The sequence below is a fragment of the Oncorhynchus clarkii genome, chromosome 2, assembly GCF_045791955.1.
Source record: "Oncorhynchus clarkii lewisi isolate Uvic-CL-2024 chromosome 2, UVic_Ocla_1.0, whole genome shotgun sequence".
NCBI classification, from domain to species: domain Eukaryota; kingdom Metazoa; phylum Chordata; class Actinopteri; order Salmoniformes; family Salmonidae; genus Oncorhynchus; species Oncorhynchus clarkii.
In genome coordinates this window covers 63,227,933-63,251,935 of record NC_092148.1, presented here as the reverse complement: position 1 = coordinate 63,251,935, position 24,003 = coordinate 63,227,933, and the positions used below count along the sequence as shown (strand labels likewise).

Genomic DNA, 24,003 nt, shown 5'->3' with positions numbered 1-24,003 from the left:
CCGCACAGCCCTCCATGTGCTCGCTAGAGGTAGCCTGACTGCTATTAGGTACCGAGATGAGATCCTCAGACCCCTTGTGAGACCATATGTTGGTGCGGTTGGCCCTGGGTTCCTCCTAATGCAAGACAATGCTAGACCTCATGTGGCTGGAGTGTGTCACCAGTTCCTGCAAGAGGAAGGCATTGATGCTATGGACTGGCCCGCCCGTTCCCCAGACCGGAATCCAATTGAGCACATCTGGGACATCATGTCTCGCTCCATCCACCAACGCCACGTTGCACCACAGACTGTCCAGGAGTTGGCGGATGCTTTAGTCCAGGTCTGGGAGGACATCCCTCATGAGACCATCCGCCACCTCATCAGGAGCATGCCCAGGCGTTGTAGGGAGTTCATACAGGCACGTGGAGGCCACACACACTACTGAGACTCATTTTGACTTGTTTTAAGAACATTACATCAAAGTTGGATCAGCCTGTAGTGTGGTTTTCCACTTTAATTTTGAGTGTGACTCCAAATCCAGACCTCCATGGGTTGATAAATTTGATTTCCATTGATCATTTTTGTGTGATTTTGTTGTCAGCACATTCAACTATGTAAAGAAAAAAGTATTTAATAAGAATATTTCATTCATTCAGATCTAGGATATGTTATTTTAGTGTTCCCTTTATTTTTTTGAGCAGTGTATTATACTTTAGAATTGCATTGGTGGCATACTTATTTCCCTGTACAGCCTTGCCTGTGGATTGTGGATCCATGACATGGGGTATCAGTCTACTCAGCGACACCCAGAAAACATTAGCATCATAGCTCTTATTGCGGGACTCTGAAACAACTGTGAAATGGGACGCATTTATTGTCAACCTATGTGTGTTGAACACTATTCCTGAGGAAAAACAATACTGCTTAGATGTTTTGTAGTCTGATAATTCTGAGGAGGACGTTGGGAAAAAATATTGGGTATTGAGTGGACTGATACCCCCATTTCATTGATCCCCAATCCTTAGGTAAAGCTGTACAGTGCAATATGAATGTCAATACACATAATTGGCTGACTGGGGAGGGGATTTCACACAGTCAAAGTCCCGCGATAAGAGCTACAACACTAATATTTGTATAAACACTTCACAGTGTGTTCTGTGGGTGTCACTGAGTAGACTGATTCCCCATTTCATTGCTTCACATTCTAACCTTGTTTAACATGATCTAGTCTAAATATGGCACGATTCCACCGATTGTAACCTTCTGCATCACTTTCAAAAGATACCTTTATTTTGAAGGCAAACTGCAAATTCCACTATTGTGCCCAATCCTTATTATTGCTAGCTTCACAACACATTACCTGTTCCGGTCGAGCGTCACTAGACTAAGATTAGATTAAGTTAGCTATGGGCAACAGGGTTAAGAAGCTGGCTTTCTATTTATTTTCATGAACTGAAGTTCAATTTCAATAGGCAAACAACAAGTGGCTACCAAGCTAATACTTACTCACAAGGATTCCTAAATCATTGCTAAGATTAATGAAAATGACTGCAGTTTCTCCTGGTCATTGTTTTCAGGCTGGTGGGATTGGTGCTAGCTAGGTCCCAAGCTAAAGCTAGCTACCCCAGAAGTTGCGATCATCCAAATAATGCTTTATTACCAATGCAGTATTGTAAACACATCGTTTGTGGCCGGTGTTTGCTTGTTTGTATTTATTTAATTTTTTTGTGCAGCTTTGACAGTGCTACTGATAGTAGTGGTGGCGTTTGGCTTGCACATGCAAATTCAGAACACACAACATTCTGTAATAGAAAGAACTGTGTTGTTTGACATATCTTTTTTGACATGCAAAAACCCAAATGGCATTCCATAGTATTTCGTGAAGCTAATAGCAGTGACGCTATTACTGTGTAACTCCAGTAGGGCTACATCTGAAAAATAGTGCACTTGGTAGTGTGCACCGGTGCTTGACCAGTCGCGAATGCCAACATCATCACAACAGAGAACGGTTGATTGTCAAGAGCAATGAATTCCATTATTTTGGCGTTAATGGACTTCGCCTTTGAGTTGAACATTTCTTACTCTTTCAAATGACTGCTCGACTTGTTGACTGCTCAATCCACACAGCAGACATTGTGGGCAATATTTTGCGTGGCGTCATTACGTCATGTACCTACGTTACGTAGGTATGCACGTCAGCTTTGACAACGGTTTTGCACATCATTAAACTAGACATCAGGCTAATGTTGGCATTTTTAGCTAATATCGGCCTATTCCGATATGTTCACCGATAGATTGTGCATCCCTATTTGCAATGTTTTTAAAATTGTATAAACTGCCTTATTTTTCCTGGACCTCAGGAAGAGTAGCTGGGGTCCATCAACATAAATACAAATTATATCTCATTTAGTCTTAGCTTGTAATTTATACAATTATTTGATTTTGGATCACAGGTAAAATGCAGCAATTACATTCAACTGTATTACTTATCAAGAGAAGGAGGGGAGGTAGAGGGACAGGTTTCTTCAACCAAAACCATCGACACCCTCCACTCTCTCCCCCCACAACCACATCCCCCATACAAGTGCCATCTGTCAACTTTCAGTAAAAACCACACATGAAGCAAATTTAAACATTGAATTAAACCGATTTAATCAAAGGGCAGTTGAACAAGAGTTGAACAAGAGCGAGCAAAGTTTATGATGAGGAGGATTAAGTAGTTGATTTGGCAACCTGACAGCATGGCATTGGTGCCAACAGTAAAACAACTTGCCCCAATGTATCCTGGAGAGAAAGCAAGGGCAGTAGAGGAATCATTTGAATTCTGTGAGATGGATGCAATATTTAAACACACAGGTAACAAGTAATTAGTCTGATGTGGACAACCAATTTGAAAGTGTCTAGGGGTGTTCTCTCGGTAATACCACACAATATGCGAGAAATTGAGAAACACATCTTGAGAGCATCATGCCTAACAGGAAGTGTAAATAAGGGACTTTCCTTGAAGGATGGGGAAAGAGAAGAGGGTCTCAGCTGAAGTCCAAGAATTCTGATATGTTCTGTCCAATTGTATGAATGAACTGTGTGTGTGTTTGATCGAGAGATACTCTGGCCAGTTTATTCCGTTCACGAAAATGGTTTGCCGCTACGGATAGCGAGTCACGTGGACGCGGCTTGCTATATAAAGCAGGCTAACTGTCATCGAGGCATTCAGTTACTGTTCAACTGAATGTTAGAATGGGCAAAACGAGTGACCTGAGCGACTTTGAGTGTGGTATGATCAGCGGTTCCAGTTTCTCAGAAACATCCGGCCTCTTCACGCACCACAGTGTCTAGGGTTTACTGAGAATGGTGCGACAAACATCCAGTCAGCGGCAGTCCTGTGGGTGAAAACTGCGTGTTGATGAGAGAGGTCTAAGGAGAATGGCCAGAACCGTGCAAGCTAACAGGCAGGTCACAAATGGGCAAATAACGGTTCAGTACAACAGTGGTGTGCAGAATGACATCTCGGATCGCACAACTCATCGGCCCTTGTCACGGATGGGCTATTTCAGCAGACAACCACACCGGGTCCACTCACAGCTGGTTGGTGTGTTTATGGACATATTCAATCACTCCCTATCCCAGTCTGCTATCCCCACATGCTTCAAGATGGCCAACATTGTTCACTGTACCCAAGAAGTCAAAGATAACTGAACAAAATGGCCCCATAGCACTCACTTCTGTCATGATGAAGTGCTTTGACAGACTCGTCAAAGATCATATCACCTTACCTGCCACCCTAGACCTACTTCAGTTTGCATACAGGTCCACAGATGATGCAATCGCCATCACACTGCCCTATCCCATCTGGACAAGAGGAATACCTATGTAAGAATGCTGTTCATTGACTACAGCTCAGCATTAAACACCATAATACCCTCCAAGCTCATCATTAAGCTTGAGGCCCTGGGTCTCAACCCCGCCCTGTACAATTGGGTCTTGAACTTTGACAGGCCGCCCCCAGGTGGTGAAGGTAAGAAACAACATCTCCACTTCGCTGATCCTCAACACTGGGGCCCCACAAGGGTGCGTGCTCAGCCCCCTCTTGTACTCCCTCTTCAACCATGACTGCGTGGACATGCACGCCTCCAACTCAGTCATCAAGTTTGCAGACGACACAACATTAGTGGGCATGATTACCAACAACGAGACAGCCTAAAGGGAGGAGGTGAGGGCACTCAGAGTGTGGTGTCAGGAGAACAACCTCACTCAATGTCAAAACAAAGGTGATGATCTTGGACTTCAGGAAACAGCAGAGGGAGCACCCCCCTATCCACATCGACAGGACAGCAGTGTAGGTTGAAAATTAAGAGCCTCTGCGTACCTATCACGGACCAACTGAAAAGGCCCACTCGCACAGACAGTGTGGTGAAGAAGGCGCAACAGTGCACAAACCTTTACAGATGCAATTTCCAGTTTTCATAACACCTTTATTTAACTATGTAACCAGTCTCAAATTCATAGAGCTATGGATGCAAGCACTGACCATCCATGATATCAAATGTATAATTTTAACCATGTCTTCAGGCTATACAGTATACATTTAGGTTGTTTAAAAACATTGACGTAACACGTGAGGCATTTATAAGTGGGTATATATATCACAAGGACTTAATTAACATGGTCATCACTAAGGACTTAACATGATCCACACACCCTTGAAGAGTGCACGACCGTGTCTCTTCCCCCTCAGGAGGCTAAAAATATTTGGGATGGGCCCTCAAATCCTCAAAGTTCTACAGCTGCATCATTGAGAGCATCTTGACCGGCTGCATCACCGCTTGGTATGGCAACTGCACTGCTCATGACTGCAAAGCGATACTGAGGCTGGTACGGAGAGCAGATGGCCTAGTACATCAAAAGGGCCAAGGTCCCTGCCAACCAGAGGGGTATGTTACGATTGAAGCTAGATCTACTCAAGCTTCAGTTAACTTCACGTTCAAGCTTCATCAATACTACGAAGGTGGATTTTAATAATGCAGCTGCCGCTAACTCAAGCAAGGTTAAACTGCAGCACTTCTAATAGCCTTTTTCACACCATAGTCTGCTGAATTTGAAAGATAATTTTTCATTTTGGCAATAATGAAAATGTGGCACTGCCTTGCCCCTGTGTTGGTGTCAGCATTGTCTCAATGAAGAGTTTGTCGTTCAACATGCACGCACAGTTACAAGCTTGCTAGAGTTAGCGGCAATCGTACGAGCAATACCCTCGTCATAGAACAGCTGAAGCCTGAGCTGGAATGTGAAGATACCTGATGCCAACTAGCTTTAGAAAACCCGGAGTATATCTAGCTTCAATCATAGAATACCCTTCAGGTCTGTGGTGGTGAAGCCTGTAGGTATGAATTTGCTGACTGTCATATTCGGAGATGTCAGCAGGGGAAATCGTTGGCTACTTTTCCTGGCTGCTGGGAACTTTCCAAGGGAAAAGAGGGCATGTGATTTCACGCCACAAGATTTTTTTAAATCCATTCAACCACAGATCACAGGGTCAGTTCCCATGTTCTCCAGGTAATTAGCATCCATTGTGGGCTGTCATCCGAGAGGGACCAGTGACATTTTCACAGGCTATTCTCCCCCATTAAAAGTGGATCAAGCTGGGGATTTAGCAGGACCGCCTGGCCCCCATCACCTTTAATGGAATTAGTCTACTTCACAACCAAGGACGCGACTGAATGGGCGACAAGGCAGCTGATCCTCAGACAGCTCTGATGGAATTTGAGACAGAATAGTGGGATGGGGAGTTTTAGCATCTCTGGTATGGGATTACACTACCGAGGTTATTCTGATATGTGAACCACTTATAAAAATGCAGTTCTGTAGAAAATCCCAACAGGTGCATTCACTCTTTTCATATATAACAATGACACTGTGTGGGACAAAGAGTTTTAAACACCAAAGTACATGAATGCAAAGGATGTCCTTAGAAAACTGTTTGACCATGACTTACTTTGAGGTAAAATATTTGATCATTGATCAAGAATGTAGCCACTTAGGATGACAGCTATTTTACCAAGAGGTATTGTAAACCACTCACTCATGCTGACAGAACATGACAAGGCCATTCATCTTGTTTTAGCTGAAGATTACATTTCAGATGCTGTTAAAACTGATCTTCAGTTGCCATAAATATGTTGATAGCACACTTAAACCACTTTCAGGCCTCAAGTGGTTTATTGTGAAGATGGGTCCATGTCCATAGCCATCTCTTGTGTAGATCCATCGAGGCACCCAGCTACATGGCTCAATGCCAAATGAATGGGAAAGATAAACAATATAATTTCATCAATTCAGATGCTGCCTATCATTCACATGCCATTTGGGATGGGGCAGTATATAGATGAGGCGTGAGTCATCTTCGACATTCGAACACTTAAACTTCGGGTAAATTTAGATTAAGGTCTTGCATGTCGAAGCTTTCCTCAACATACTTTAACACAGATTTCCCAACTGTTAATTTTCTGAATGCCAAACATTACAAAGATAAACAAGGGAACCAAGGCTTACACTTCATAATGAATTTGAAAAGTTTGCCAATGCTACTCCATTAACAGTTAAATCATGATGGGTATTAGAATGCCTCACCAGAGCTCATTATACAAAATATAAAAACAAACAAGACAACCAATTAAGCAACACATAATCGCCTGAACATGAAGTACTAAATAAGGATATCAGTACATCAATTGTCCAATTAATCTGACTTTAAAAGAACACAGGGAAGATGAGGCCAATCGGGGGACGATGCAGATTCAATAAATACAAAAAGTGGACAGACATTTCAAACAAACTCCATTTGATCAGTGGAAAGAAAAGCCCCTTTGAAGAGTGGAGGCAAGATCCTGTGGAAAACATTGACTGGGTTTGTAGGCTGCATATTTCAAAGTCAAACAACCTGCCTATGAATCTTCTCCAACAGCCCCAACTCAAAGGCAGAAGCACACACGGTCTCAACATCTCAGCATAGTCTTACAGAGTTCAGGGCCTTGTGTACTTTGGCTTAATAGTCTGTGGTGGTTGGGAAGGCAGCCCCACACTGTGGGGTTCTTGCCTGTTGGTGCCAGTTGTTGTTGCTGCTGCTGAAAGTAAGTTGGACGTTTGACTCTGGGTTTCCGTCATTTGGGCTTGCTTTTGGATTTGGTGAGCTGCACCACAAAGAAGGACAGCACAACCATGGCTCCCAGGAAGGCAAACATGGGGATGGTCTGGCCCACTTCCTGGTTGTAACGTCCTGGCATTATACCTGGGGAGATGACATGGGTCACTTAGTAACTCTGGAGGCAGGAAGCAGCACATTAGCTTTGTCAAAATGGACAACAACTAGAAAAAAAACAGATCTCTTAGATATTCAAACAGTTTGTGTGCATTTTACAAACAGACTCAGAACACAGTACCTCTGAAACATGTGCTGTTGAGCAGGTGATAATGCTACTCGGTATGTATTCTCACCTCCAGGGATGTCCCAGGCTCCACTCTCCCCAGGAGACAGAGGCCGGACCTGAGGTCTGTAGTTTCTGAGGTCTGTTGGGCAGCACCACTTTGTCCATGTCAATAGATAGCAGCTTCTGGTGCTTCCATAGGTTACTGTGTAAGAAAGGCATGGATGCACATTACGACACTGTTACTTATCAATATGGAGGAGATTAACAGTTGAGTGTATTCAAACTAATCTCCCCATGTGTTTGATAGAAAATGAAAGGAAATGCAGGAGATGGAAATGAACAATGGAATAACACTTCAGGGGGTAGGGGGCATTGTTACATGGTTTAGAGAATCGGCACACACCTGGGTGCCGTTTCGTTAAGAGGCTGTGGCTTGGACCATGACAGGTGAGGGCAGGCAGGGAGTGGGCGTGGCTTTTGGTCTCCCAGGTGAGCCTCCAATACCCTTGAATACCGATATAGATGATTACCCTGGAGGAGGATAGCTACTAAGTGTGTAAAGCTGAAACAAGTGCTGAGCTGGATATGTTTGAAGGCTTTGTCTTACCCTCCAGTCTCTCTGGCAGGGGGCGGTCAGAGCCTTTGGGAGGAGCCACCCTGCTCTTGGAGTTGGTGAGACTGGGAGGTGTCATGCTGTAGGAGGTGTACTGCAGGAGAGCATCCAGTAGCCAGAAACAATCTATTTGGGGGGGACACAACAGTCAAAACCATACCAACTGATCATTTCAGATACGTTTAAATCATTACATTTTCAATAACTGACAGTTTCTCAGATATGGTTTTAGATATCTGAAAATGCAGGTAGGGTCTCTACCTTTCTGTCTGTGACTGTCATCTATACAGTTTGAGTCTCCGTAAAGGGCTATCCGACAGTGTTTGGTACATTCCCAGTATGGGAACACCCTCCACAATCGCAGTCTCCTGCTTCAAGACCTCCAGCCCTTAGGAAGAAAAAGAAAGAGGGGGGGTGAATATGTGAGAAAGACAAGAGAAAGGAGAGAAACACAAGAATATACAGCACATCTCCATGGTAACAGCTGTCAGGTGGAAGTGGGTGTTTGCAATACCTTGATCCTTTAGGGTCTTGGCAATCACAATCCCATGTCCTGGAAACGTTGCAATACTGCAGCCTGATTCATAGTACACTGAGGAGACAGATGAGTTTAAACATTACACTAAATAATATAACATTTATTAATCCATCTCACCTTGATTCATTTTCTAGATTTACACACAAATGAGTGACACAGCGAGTAAATGAGGTTGTGTGAGCGCGTGTGTTCTTACTGTCGTGGTCTGCCATGGTGAAGTCTCCCTCATAGTGCCCATCACTGAAGGCCATCCTCCATACAGAGATCAGATCATTCAGAGCTGGCACATTGGCGCCCCCTGTGTCTGGCATCCACCATTGCCTGAGGAGAACATATTAAACCAATGAGAGGGGATACAAATGAAAGGCCAATTCTAAAACAGATGGGTTAGCTGACGTCACGAAAACGATGTGCACGCATTGATGGGGCAGTGTGTTGCTATGATTCTGGATGGTCAGATAGCTAGCAACAATGACATGGGAGGAATCTTCAATGGCTCATTTCAGCTCGTCTCGTTATTGATACCATGTCTTGTTTTGACTGATGTCATGTCTATGCTAATATGCTGGGCATTGGCACACATTTCAGCAAATAAACACCCGTTTCAAATAAACGCTGCGTCTAAATTAATTGTTTATGAGGTTACCATAGACAGCTCTGAAGCGAGAAATCTGGGGTATATGATAAGGCAGCCTAGTCTTTGCAAGTCAGATCTGCGATGGATTTCTTATTATGTTCATACTGGTCCTACTAAATCACAAAGTGTGGTAGTCTAACATTTTTATTAATTCTCACGCCTGATTTTACACCCCATCAGCACTGGAATTCGAACCGGCAACCCTCTGTTGATGTCTAACATCGAAGCTACCGCCATCCCCTACTGACACAGGCTATGTGGAGGCTTGACGCCCTGTCTGTCCATTGATGTTTTAATGAGGACTTTAAGACGAGAGATTCAGAGAAGATACAAAGTGGGGTTATAATACCTACCTGGTGTTTTCATCGTAGAACTTGACTTTCCTCGTGACAGAAATGTTGTACCAGTCACTGAAGACGATGAGAGACAGTCCCTTGATGAGAGACAATCAATGTCTCGCCGCAGCTTGGTTATCTCCTCTGGAAAGTACTCCTCTTCACTGTCCACCATCATCAATGTCCCTAAACACACACAGGAAATGTCAGGCCGAGACCAGATACAGAAAAACAAGCTCTGCTGTGCATGGGAGGCACTGGAACTTTTGCTGTAAGCAATGACAACATGATAAGCCATTCATTCATGTGCTGCTCCCCCATATCCCGCTCTAAAATATGTTAGATGACAATCAACTGACAAAGACAGCCACCATATTGACTAGCATCAAAGCAGGTGATGGGTGCACCCAGAACCTCCACAAAATAACCCATGCTCCTCAGGTGCTGGTACATGTCCCTGAAGTTGGTGGGAATGTATTCTCCATTCCTACAAATTATTCAGACAAAGCCAATATCAAGACACCAATCACAAAAAAAAACAATGATTGTAAAGGGGAAAAAGGTCTGGCTTGCTCTTATATGGCACCCTCTATAGGCACGTTTTAAGAGTTGCACTGCAATGACCCCAAACAGCCTAATCTTCTCTCTTAAAACTAAACAGTGATACAGAGCTAAATAGTTGCCCAAAGAACTCACCAGTACAGTGGGTCATTCTTAATGCGCAGGTTATCTCGTGGGAAGTAGCCAGGCGGATAGCGCAGGTTGTGGTACTGGTCCCACAGAACCCTCTTACTACGAGGAGGAGTGGGCACTATCTTCACCTTGACTGGCAATTTAACCATAGAGGTCATCTCCCCATCCACCTCAGACTGAGGAATTAGATAACATTGAGGGTCAGGACATTGAACCATTGACCCAGGATACAGCAAGTTACTTTGCTAGTAGGTAGCTTGTTAACTCTAACAGTAGTATCTAAATATTGTGCTCTCTGGTTATAAATCTACATTAGAGGATGGCAGTGTGAGATTACAGAAATAACAAAACATTTAAAAAGTCAATGGTGAGATACGGTAACTACGCAAAACATATCCTGGTTATTACTTACATTATTCCCAACAGGCGAAGACACGGTCACCATCACATGACCCTGGGCAATCCCCTCCTATGATGCAGATTTCTTGGCGACAGAGATGGAGTCTGCCAGGTCTCCAGCCCAGGGCCAGAGGACTGGCGAATAGGAGACTGCCACATCAATGTGGTCACCATTCTGTGGTAGGTAAGGCTGCCAGATGGGCTGGAGAGCACAAGAAAGGAAAATGTCAACAAACGGGAGGATGACACAAAAAAAAAACACAGCATGTCAGATCAATTTATATTATTTATGTTTGACATGAGACCTAAAGCCTTCAATACAAAAGTAACTTGTCAAAAATCCTCCCCGTCACACCCATGCCATTGAGGATGGTGACGTTGACGATGGTGGGCATGCCACCGTAGTAGATGGGCTGGGAGCAGTAAGGCCACATGTAGGGACACAGACTAAAGACAAACAGGATCAGGTCAGAGTTTTGAAAGAGGACTGCTGGACACTGCTAGAACCTTTCAAGAATTGAAAAGAGTGAACATATAACAAAGTGAATACTATGTAAAACAAAGTGTATGATGAGCGTGCGGAGTGTGTGCAGTACCTGGCCTGGGGTTTGTAGCGGTTGAGGATCTGGTAGGCTCTGATAAGGTCCAGTTTTCCGTGGCCCTGTTCAAACATGTTGACTCCAGAGAGCCTCCGTGCTGAGGCGATCAGAGCCTGCTTCATACTGGCTGGGTTCACCAGCTCTCTGTTCAACACTGTGCTGTAGGAGGACACAGCTTGGTTAACAACTATTACATTAACTTTGCATTATGTTTCAATGATCAATAAAGATGAGGAATAAAAAGCAGAGCTTCCATTGGACTCAACAGCTTGCTATGAGAAAGAGAGGGATGAGGTTTTAGAAACAGACAGACAGAGATTTAGGTACAATAAACCCATTTGAGACGTGAGAATTAAACTCAGTCTGGATCTTAAGAGACAAACATAAGTGGAGATAAAAGTGAAAGTGTGCCAGCTCCTTCCCTGGATGGAAAGTAGATTGATTCTGTTAAATGTCTGTGTCCTTGTTGTTTTGAAGTGAAGGATATCTATCAATTTCATTTATCCCAAAGACCACTTGCATACAAACAGTCTTTCTGTTAAATTGTAACTGCATCTTGAACCTGAAAACAATTGTTTCAATTCAGCCGATAACTCTTAGCCTGTCACTAACACTGCGAATGAGGTGTTCATGGTCTCTTAAAGAAATGCTGCTGGGTAAGCTGTCTCCTTCAGAAACTGCAGGACAAGTAGACTAACTTATCAATCAAATGCTGTAATGCTACTAGGCCTATACACCAGACTGTAGCATAATGTTTACAGACAAGATGTATGACAACCCATTGAGATGTGTTGTAATGGTAATTATTGAACCAAATAAATTGAGTAAACTGCTGGCAGAGTATAGAAGAATGTTCACCATTAGCCATATTTCAGCATTTCAGTAGAAACTAATGTCACGGCCCCTCCTCTGCATTGCAGGGGCAGTTCCTCCTGCAGGCAGAGGAGGGTCGGTAGTGATTGGAGCCACCTGGGCTCAGGGTATTTAAACTGCTTCACTAACCACTCTTGTCTCTCTCTCTCTGCTCCTCCAGGTATGATCCTGTTTTGTTTGTTCCTTCGTAGTTTTCACTCAGTCATTCACACACACAGATTCACGCAACCCTGCACTTTACATACACCCTACATTATGATAATTTCACACCTCATTCCTTTTTCTTTGTTTAAAGTTAATCGTTTTTGGTTTAAAATAAAGAACCTTTTTGATTGGCCTATATCTGTTCGTGTCCCCTCATTTTTGCCACAGGCTATGAGCTGGCCTGGGACACTAATAATGCCTCTGGTAGGTAATGCAGCAGCCACTTCTTGTTACAGTATGTTCTGAAGTTATTCTGCTCACAGATAAAAAGCAGCAACGTCTCAAAGCAAAGTTTGACCATGAATAATATATTGCGTATGAGTGGGGGAGAGCATGAGGGAGGGAGGGGCCAGGTGTAGACAGCCAGGCAAGGAACAAGATACTTTTTCTCACACATGAACATAAATTCACCTGTTAAGGTAGAGATTGTGACGACCATCCCACCCTGTCTGCCGTATTCTCTTTGTTTTTGTTTCCTTATTAGGATGCCGGTGGGCGGAGTTGGGAGGGTCGTCAGCTACATGGGAAACACCTGGGCCCGGTGTGTCCCAGGATAAATACGCCACTTCCCCATTCATGGAGAAGACTCTCTCCATACAGACAGACACCTTTACAGATTTTGTTGTGTATCTTGGTGGCCTTTTGGTTGTTTGCTTTGGCACCTTTATGCATGCAAAACACTCGATTACACACACCATTGTATATTGTACTTTACTTGATTTAATAAATATATATTTTGTTACTCCTTATCTCCATGTTGTCTCCCTTTTGTTACAGGATTTGAGCCGGTTCGTGACAGAACTCACCTCACCAGTAGGGTCACAGCGCCTGCCACCACAGGTGATGCTACGCTGGTTCCTGAGAGAGAGCGGCAGCCATCCTTCATGCCTGACCCCCTCACCCCAGAGCCATAGGTCACAATGTCAGGCTTCACTCTGCCATACCCCCAGGCAGCTCCTAAAACAGCAGGCAGAGAGAATCATGTTGAATAAAGAGTATAGGGGAAAGAGAACATGGGAGAAAAAGACACTTGCAGCGAAGCCGCTCAACATTTACATTCAGTCATCTAACAGACTCCCATTCAGAGCGACCCACAGAAGCAACGCCCTGCTTAAGGGCACGTCAACAAATCTCCCACAAGGTCAAAAACCTTCCTCAAGATCCCAACCGCCAGCCCTCCAAGATCCCCCCCACAACCATTGAGACCCCCCTGAAAAAAAAAAAATCCATTCTCCATATGTGTACACGCATACAAACACTTGCGCGGCATCAGCCTCAGGCAAACAAACTTATTTTCCACTTATCTTTGACCGTCATTCTAACTCCACTCCCACTTGTCTCCAAATCCACAGCTTCCCTCAGCCCATCCCACCGATCTCTGCTGGCCACCCTCTTCAGATTTTCATACATCTTTCAACTATGCTGTGATATTTTAATCTATCGAATAGTATCCACAAATACGAGTTGAAGAAAAATACTTTTACTTAGACTGCAGACCCGGGTTCGATCCCAGGCTGTGTCACAGCTAGCCGTGACCAGGAGACCCATGAGGCGGTGCACAATTGGCCCAGCGTCATCCGGGTTAGGGGAGGGTTTGGCCGACCGGGGTGTCCTTGTTCCATCACGCTCTAGCGACTCCTTTTAGCGGGCCAGGCGCATGTACGGTGTTTCCTCCGACACATTGGTGTGGCTGGCTTAAGTGAGCAGTGTGTCAAGAAGCAGTGCAGCTTGGTAGGGTTGTGTTTCGGAGGACGCCTGGCTTTCGACCTTCACCTCTCCCGAGTCTGTACGGGAGCTGCAGCAATGGGACAAGACTAACTACCAATTGGATATCACGAAATTGGGGAGAAAAAAGGGAGTCAAATGAAATAGAGTATTAGTATATTGGTATTTGACTGACCAGGTTTCTCCAGATCTCCCAAAGCTATTTCTAGGGTCAATTACCAATATAGACCAGAAACAGTCTACCTGAGTGCAAGACCATACATCTATTGATTCTGTATCCTCACAACAAAATCTGCAGAGCTGTGATGATATGCCCCAAATGTTCAACATTTTGTTGGTAGCAAGAATTCTGTACAATCATTTTAGCTGAAAAGCACAAAGTATTGAATCTTACGTTGTTTCATACATTCTGTATCATGGAATAGCTACATCAAAAAAAAAAATTTGCAATCTGTATGGCACAGCTGTCAACATCCTGGTCCTCAAATTAAACTGGTATACTTTCATATTTTTATTCTTATGCCAGTTCTGATCCTTTATATTGGACAGACCAGTTCACTACCAGGTAATGCTGTCATCAATTGGTTGTAATCTTGAGCAGACCATCCCTTACAATTCTGATAACTCCATGAAAGAGTTATTTACTCCAATTTTCAATATCATTTTTTTTTTTTAAGAAAGCTTTTAAAACATATTTTCCATAAATACAGCTCTTTGATCAACCAGCACATTTGAGTTCAACCAAACATTTGTTGTAATATTTGTTCTATCCTTTCAGGGGGGTGATATTGAAACCAGCTCTGCAATGCTCGTTTGAAAAAGGTTTAATTTTCAATTAATCGAAAATGAGACATGGCAATCTGCACAAAGGCATAAAGGCAATTTTTAAACAATGGGTGAGCTTTTCTTAGTAATCTACTTGAGAACCATTTAGGCTTCATTTGAAATGTTTAGATTAAGGTTTAGTGCTTTTTATATTTAATAATCTCAACCCACCCAGTTCATATTCATTAAATAGATGGGCACGCTTTATCTTGTCTGATTTAGAGTCCCAGACAAAGCAAAATATTTTTTGCTCATATTATTTGAAAAACGAATGATCAGGAGTAGGCAGCACTGTAAGTAAACTGAGATATGACCATGTTTGCATTCCTCATTTATATGTCCCACAGAAGAAAAAAAAGGTTTTGGAGTGCCATATGCTGCCATACGGTCTGAACACATCCAATTCCTCTATCTCAGTGTCAGAGACGGGGGCTGCAGATCACAGGGTTAGATGTCTAGTGTTGAACTGATAACAGGTAGGCTGAGAAACAGAGTTCAGTTTACTATTACTGTGAAAGGTAAGAGTACACCGAGATAGACATTTGAGAGGTTATTCAGGGTTATGCTGGGATTGAGACGTACCCATGTAGTCATCCCCCGTGAGGAGAACCTGGCAACGTTGTCCTCAAAATCTATCCCACCGACCCCAATCACATCCATCTGATCTGCTGGATTGTTCAGGGTACTAGGATACATATGGAATTGTAATTATTATTTTACATACATTTTCATCTTGGCTTTCCTTTAAACAAATCTGTATCTTGTAATAATCAATGCTACGCCCTTTTGACCACCACACCTCCTCTCGGTGTCAGAACACACCCATATATTGGTCCAGCATTCCCAATGGCAGAGACCATGATCACTCTGTTAGCAGTCAGCTCCCAAACCTGGCACACACAAACACACATTTTCAGCAAAAGAAACTAAATGCTTTTGGGATTCTTTATTATTCACCTTATCAACAACGCTGAGGTTTAAGACATCAATCTTCTTCTGAATGGCATAGTTAAAGGCATCCAGGAACCAAGAGGTGTAGGAGACCTGATTGTTGGGTGAACACTCTGAAGCTCAGAGTCAGGGGCAAAGCCCTGGCACTCTCGCATGCTGGCAATGACCCCTGCCACAAAAGTACCATGTCCCAGCCCTGGAGAGAGAAGGACGAGGCCAAACTTAGTGTCAATGGCCACAGCACAGAAACAGATCACATTACTAAAGCACAAGGAGAGGACAGGGTTCACTTAGTACCCATGATCCTACCATCATCAAGTGTCTTTTCATTGGTCCAGTTGGATCAATGTGGATGTTTTTCGATGAGTCCTGTGTCAAAAACAGCCACCTTCTCTCCGGAACCTACACAGAGAATACGGACAGCTAGAATCAACCAGCAAATAAATGTACACAAACTACAACATGTACACAAGACACGGTAATGTAAACAACTACAAACACACCCATTCAACTGTTTACACACAACCTGTTATTAACCAGACAGACACAGTGCTGTCTGTCCTCACCGGTGTGTCCCAATTGCCAAAGGACATCAGCTTGCAGTATCTGGGCCACGTGTCGGGGGATGGCTCTCATTAGTCTTCGGCTGGAGTGGCGGCCCGTGGCGTGCCAGAAGCCCAAGGCCAGAGACAGGCTAGTCCGGTGCAGCGGCCGGGACGACTGACACTTCTGGGTCCAGCGGGTGTCATTGTTGCAGGGTTCCCCAGGGTCCGGTGCTGACAGGCAGGGATGACAAGAGAGGAAAACGTCAAGAACAATCGTTGCTGAAAAAGCCAGAAGTGAAAAACAAACATTCAGTCATACATTGGTAGTGCGTGCGCAATATTGAGAGAAATTCATAGTCCAAAGTGATGTGAAATCTCTCTATTCTGCATTCAGTGAAGTAACCTCTTTTGTTCTCATTTAAAATAATCTGCATGTTAACGAGCTACTGAATTTAGTTTATCATGAAGAATACATGAGTTCATTGAACTTGATTGGGTTCCAAATGAAACAGCACTCGGTGACCAGACCATTACAATATTCAGAGACAAGATATAGGAGATGGTGGTGGGTGACTAACAAGCACCACTGATCTAATCATGTGAAATGGCCCTATTGCAGTAAGTCTTCAGTGACACTGACAGAGCTGCTGATGTCTCCACTATGAAGTGTAATTATATTACACTCTATTCTCCTACAGTCACTCCAACAGATTATGATACCGCCACTGTCTACTCATAATTATTACCACCTCTAAATGGATCCAGGAGGTCAACCTGTGGAGATAACTTTAGTCTGATTAATGTCAATAGAATAAAACATCACTGAAAACTATGAAATGGTTCATCAACTCGCATCACACGGAGAGTACTGTGATTTTAAGTGCACTCCCCTTCCATCAAGTTCATTTTAAAATGTTCCCTTTCAATTACATCATGTTTAAATTGATGGCAGTTAGTGGTACTGGTCTTGGTTTGTAGTGCAGCATGGTCATTGTGGTGGTGAGTGATTCCTGCACTACAGATGCAGACTAGGTGGTGGGAGGAGGATGACTATTTAGGGCTCTGGGGTGGAGGGGGCTCCAATGTGCCATGACACAGCACTCTCATTCCAACCCAGTTCCTGAGAGGAGTTTCTACCAACCCCCGAGCACAAACAGTGCTCTGGAGCTGCCCCACTTCTGGTTAGGAGGTAGGTGCTGCATGATATATGATCCCTGCTAAACATCAAAACACATTGAAGGAACAGAGCACTGAAACAAAAGCACACTGACCAAACTAAAGCTACTGTGTAGCAGAGATAAAATAAGCACCAATTTACCTCTGATTGAAAGGAGTCTGTGTGTATGGGAGCAGATTGGTGAGTGAACATGTGATATCGAACAGTTTCAAGTAAGGGACAAGAACATGGTGAGTTTACCAGGGGGGTGATCAAACACAGAAAAACATGACCGGGGGGCAGCTATACGACTTGACACACACGTGGGATATGGGGACAGTCCATATGACAAGCGTAAAGTATGTGGATCAGTTAAAACAAGAAAAGCCGGGCTCCTGCCCAGTCATGTGATATCCATAGATTAGGGCTTTATTTATTTCAATTGACTGATTTCCTTATATGAACTGTAACTCAGTAAAATCTTTGAAATTGTTGCATGTTGCATTTTTTTTCAGTATACTTAGATTCTATTTAGCCTAGTTTTGGAAGGGTAAACTATTGTACAATGTAATTTCAGTAGTTACAAGCACCATAAAATCGGAATGGGGTGGTTAAAGGGACCTCTAAGCATGGGTAACGCTCTTTGACATATTGGACTTCTACTCTTGCAAGGAAACCAGAAATCTGGGGTAATGCCCCAAGGGAAAAAAAATCCCTCATCATTTTGTCAGGAGCCTTAAAACCCCACCCTCTAAATCCCAGACCCTGGACAGGTGGGGTTTAATTTCCCTTCGGTGTCCTGAGGTATAGACCCTTCAGCCACGACCACTCCAAAGACAGAGACATTATACCACCAAGGCAGCCTTTTCTTGGAATATATGGACAGCTCTCTCCCTCCCATTGTGCACATCAGATGGGCCTTTCTGAGACCCAAACAACTAGTTCAGGCTCCGGCTGGGAACAGTCTGCTGGGTTAAAAATAGGGCTGTAAAGGCTTGGACACACTGGTAGCATTAGCCGTCCCGAGAGTACTTAGCACATCTGAACTGAGTGCCAAATGTAATTAGTCAGACGTCCACCAGCGAGTGGTTCCTAAAATACACCGTGCCGAACAAACGGCAGATCAACAGTCGGTGTGGTGTGTGTGGTCCATTAAATCAGATTAGACTAGAGCCACTTGTGTTAACACGAGCCGACATGAGAAATCAACATCAAACCTCTGGGCACGTCATCCCCCTATTAGAACAATTGTCCGCAAAAATAAAGATGAATCATTACCATGTGGGTCAAAACTCTATTTTGCAAATGAACTGGGACAAGAGTCATGTTTTCAAGTTGTTAGATGTTACATCCCAAAACATATACAACACAAATGTCTCCTAGCCTCCCACGCATAGGCTACTTTCTGTTCCTAACACGAAAACTGAAACTAAATAATATAAAAACGTTTAATAAATACAAGTAAAATGGATCTGAAAACTCAAATGAAACTAATATAAATAAAAACAAATATATAAACAAGACTATAAATGGATTGGCTGCGGTTCCGTATTTTCTGGAAACTCAATTTGCCTGGCTAAAGATAAAGATTTCTGTGCATGTGCAGGATATTTTTGCCGTAGCTGCTGCTCAGCACTCAGCTGCTGCTCAGTACTCAGCTGCTGCTTTGCACTCCTTGATCGGTGATGAATGCCGTTGTCTGGTGTAGCCTACAAATGTAATGTTATACACAAAAGGACATGGTCGTGTTGATAATGGGATATGTAGGAGGGTGAGCCGGTCAAGGATCGATTCAGACAAGGTGGTCTATTGTATGACAAGTGACAGTTTAATTATGAGTAAAGATATCTGGTACAACGTATACGGGCCCATTTCATTCGGTTCTTAAGGAACCAGCAGAAAAGAAGCCCAGATAACAGAGTGCATGTATGTTATATACAGTACAGAAAGTAGGTTGATTCTAGAAGATCGGGTCTTCGGGTTGGTTCAGGCTGAGGTGTAGTCTTCTTGGATTGGCCCTGTTGGGCCGTCCGTCATCCCTCTGAGTCTTGTGCTGCCGTCCTCAGTCACACAATGTTCGGCTAGAAAGGAGATTTGGTGTGTGCGCTGGTTTCTGCAAGTCAAGGCTGTCTCTTCCTCCCAATGTGTGGGTGTATGTCTTATCTGTGTGTCCTCGGCAGTTAGTGTGTGTAATGTGTGTGTGCTGTGTGTGTGGGTGTGGGAGCTATCCTGTATGGGACCTAACATGTTTTACTGTGAAAATACGTTGTCTCAGTTATAGCAATGTAATAGCAGTAGGCTGGTCACCTGCATAAGAAATAGCACTTCCTTACAGTCGACATGTTCGAACTATTGCATTCCATGCCTCAGTAGGCTATTAAGCAGAAGCGTGATTTCATGTTCTTTTATCAGGTGAGGAGTTAGCATGCTTCCCAGCCGAAAAAGTTTGGTAGAGTTTGTGCATATATTATGACGATATTTTGTGGTGTTTTTGGACTTCATTGTTTTTTCTGGTTGTTCGGGCACACATTATCCCTAAAAACCTGCTGTTTTTCTGCAAACTCACAGGTCCTGTGATTAGTGGTAGGGAGTCTACTCCAAACGAATAGATTCCTCTATTCCTTGCACGTCGACTCCAGGTGTCGACTCCCATTTCTGGATGTCAAGATAGCGGTGGAAACTATTCTCAGTAGACTACTTAAAGAAAACAAACTCTTGCGTCTTTCACAGCAAAGAAAGAGCAAGCTAGCGAGTGAGATACACAAAACAAACTGAGCAAACTAGAATGCTATTTGGCCCTAAACAGAGAGTACACTGTGACAACCAAAATTACGTTAATAACTATTTGCGCATCGTTACAACACTGTATACAGACATAATGTAACATTTGAAATGTCTCTATTCCTTTGAAACATTTGTGAGTGTAATGTTTAATGTTCATTTATATTGTTTATTTCACTTTTGTTTATTATCCATTAAACTTGTTTTGGCAACATAAACATATGTTTCCCATGCCAATAAAGCTCCTTAAATTGAAATGGGAAGGCACAGCCAAGCATACTGTAGGTGGGCATGTCGGCAGACAGAACTGTGCATCGGTTATCAAAAGATGTAGATTATCGCAATGTTGTATTTTGCAATTTCTTGGCTTGCAATGTCACTAAAGTAGGGGCCATCAATTAGTAGGCTGAGCTATTCTAAACAACAGACCAAAGACCAAAACACACACTAGCGTTTTTTTCACAGCGAAGAGAGAGAGGAGCCTGCGAGGGAGAAAATCGGGGCAGGCAGAGACAGAACCGGTGCGCATAGGCTTTATTTTTGCAATCTGTATCTAGCAATGCCTCGTAAATTCACCAAAAGTATATATTAGTCTAACAATGAGTATGGCTGCTATTCTTCATAGTGCCAGTAAATTGAAGTTGAACATAGCCAAATAAATTTTTATTAAGCCTAATTGTGCAATAAATAGTATTGCCTTTAGCTTATTTAATGAAACCCTGGCTGGCTGTTGAGGAGCGGATAAGAGGAAATCCGTCATTTAAATTAAGACAATAAGCGAGCTAGGTTGTTCAGCACATTTGAAATGTACAGCAACAGAATTCATAACATGGGCAGTTCTTACAATATTCTCCCTGTACACCAACTCAGAACCTAGCATAAATAAAGGGGCATATAAGCAGACAATGAAAGCTCTTACACTATTCAATTATTACATTTCTCTAAAACAGGCTATATGTGACCAAATTATTAGGGTGATGCACGAGCTACTAACAGCTTACTACACAACATACACTTAGTATTGCTTTCTTAGCTACAGACAGTATATATATCTCCTGGGCATATTACATAATTTATGCAGCAGCATACAAGGCATTTTTGGACTCACCTTGTTGTGATGTGCTCACTTGAACAGGAAGGTGGCGTGGTGGTCCGCCGTGGGCAAATTCTGCCATCAGACTTGGTCAAAGTCGGCATTCTCTAGACTTATGGTGCTTTCAAAACAACTGGGAACTGAAAAAAACAAGGTTGAATCATGATGACGTCAGTGATCTTCAGGTCGGAGCTCTAGAAAGAGGCCAGAGTTCCTGACTTGCAATTCCTAGTTGGATGACCGTTCAAAACGTATTTTCCCAGTCGGAGCTCTTTTTTTTTCTCTTGAGTTCCCAGTTGTTTTGAACTCACTAAAATCAGATTTCCCAGTTCGTGGTTTCCAGTTGTTTTGAGCACGGCATGCTGGATTGACAGCATGGCCAATGTTGAATGTTTATCCTTTTAAACTTGTAAACGAGACCCTTAAACTGAGACTTGGGGCCACACCCACTCCACTGAATAGCAGGCTAGTGATTGCTTTGCAATGCTTGCAGTTAGCCACTGATTCCTTCCAAACTACTCATTGTTGAATTTGCAATTTCCAACTTGTGTAATGTTTATGTCCAATGGCTGATGAGCACCGATACGTTTAATTTATAATTCCTCTTAATTATTTTTCATATGACAATGATTGTAATGGATGTCAGTAGATTGTCGACTTGATTCATGATAATGACTGCTAGCTTGCTAGCTAATATTTTGAAAGCATGATGTTGACAATCAAAGCTAATGTAGATATGATTTGACTTAATTTTATCTTTGGCCAATTACCTTGAACCTTCTTGGATGGGCACTTCTAATGTAACTATTTGGCAGCATCCAAGGGGCTTGAATTTTTTAGCTCTCCTCATAGATTTTGCACTGACAGTGTCCCCATGAGTGGGAACACTGAGCCAATCACGGCGCAACTAGAGAACATTACCACCCTTACGCTCCGTATTTTCCGCTGGCTGCCCCACCACTACAGAAAGTACTGAGCTAGGCTGAAACACCTGTATTTTAGAGTTGCATTACTCAAGAAAGCAACAAATAGACCATGTTTGTATACAGCTTTATTACCTCAATGAATTTTTTTATTCGGTCTTGTGTGTAGAATAACTCAGCATACTCATTGATAGCACCAGAAATTGCGAAATACAGCATTGCGATAGACTAAATATTTTTGATTACCGATGCACGGTTCTGACTGTACCTGGTGGCCGATATGCCTGGCTGTGACCTTCCCATCTCTCTCCCTCCTAGCCCGGTCTTTCTTTGCTGTAAAAGACGCAAGAGTTTGTGTTCTTGAAGTAGGCTACAGAAAATTGTTCCTCCGTTGCAAAAAAATACTGAATCTGTGGGCTTGATTCCCGGGACCATCCATAAAATGTATGCACGTATGACTAAGTCGTTTTTAATAAAAGTGTCTGCTAAATGAGATGGTGTGATTATATTTTCTACATAGCTTACCGCTACCACACCAGAGCTGCGTTTGCTAAAACGCACTGAAGTTCCCAACAATACGCTGTTTGCGGAGCGACGCTGTAAAGCTCACGATTGCCAGTCAACTAACTAACTAACCAATTAAGCATTTTTATAAAATACATTCCACTGGCTGGCTAGCCCGCTATTAGATAGCTAGATAACTAGTTATCTAGCCGACAGTGTCAACATATGAGTTTCTCTCGTCGCGTGAAACGCAGTTAGCTTAGCTAACGTTATCATTTACCTGGTTGACATATATACTCACTTTTAATTTGCCAGCCTGAATCATTTGATATAATATTGTATGAGATTGGTAGCTGGCTTGGTCTCAAACAAAAGCAATAACTTCACAGCAGCAGAACACTGACGTTCAGATAGCTAACCATCATCATTCAGCAGCAACAGAGACGCCTCTACGCCAGGCTACGACATGAGCTATCTAGCCCTGCCTGCTGGATGGGATGCAGATTGCACTTCTTCTCATGAGGTTTAACGGCGGTTGGCATCCAATTTGTTGCATTCCCAAACCCCCTTATACTTTACTTGAAATATAATAACTTACTAAATAAATACACTACCATCTAATACTATACTCACTAATTTCAAAACTATATCAAATAAATGAACACCCCCCTACTCCACTAATTAAATGTATTTATTCCTACCTCATGCCATCACCCTAAAGGGATTGGACATCACCACTCAACACATCCTGTAACTCTCCTGCTGTCAAGTCCTGCACACCCAAATACATCTCTGCATCTGCCACCACAACCTCAATTTCCTGAGACTTCCGATCCATCCCTGCAGTACCATTAATAACCATTGCTATAAATGCAAAAATTCCAATCTTACTGAAACTTATTTCACTTTTTGGCCTATCCCTCTGTACTGGTATACCTCTACTACTCTCAGCACTCCTCCCCTTTAACCCATCTTCCTCTACTTTCTTCATTGCCTCTGCATATGACAACTTCTGCTCTACTCTAACCTTGGAAACCTCAACCTGCCTCTCTCGCACGGGACATTTCTGATCCCCAGCTCTATGGGCACCCCTACAATTAACACATTCCACTACTTTCCCCAATTCTACACATTCCTTTGTCTCATGCCCTTTTGCACATTTCTCACACCTTGGACCCTCCCTCCTACACACTGCTGCCACATGCC

The 24,003-nt window shown here is 43.1% G+C and overlaps 1 pseudogene; it reads right to left on the bottom strand.

The window, feature by feature from the left end:
- Positions 1–6,668: 6,668 nt before the first annotated feature.
- LOC139377843 (membrane-bound transcription factor site-1 protease-like) lies at positions 6,669–23,659 on the bottom strand (annotated as a pseudogene).
- Positions 23,660–24,003: the final 344 nt, after the last annotated feature.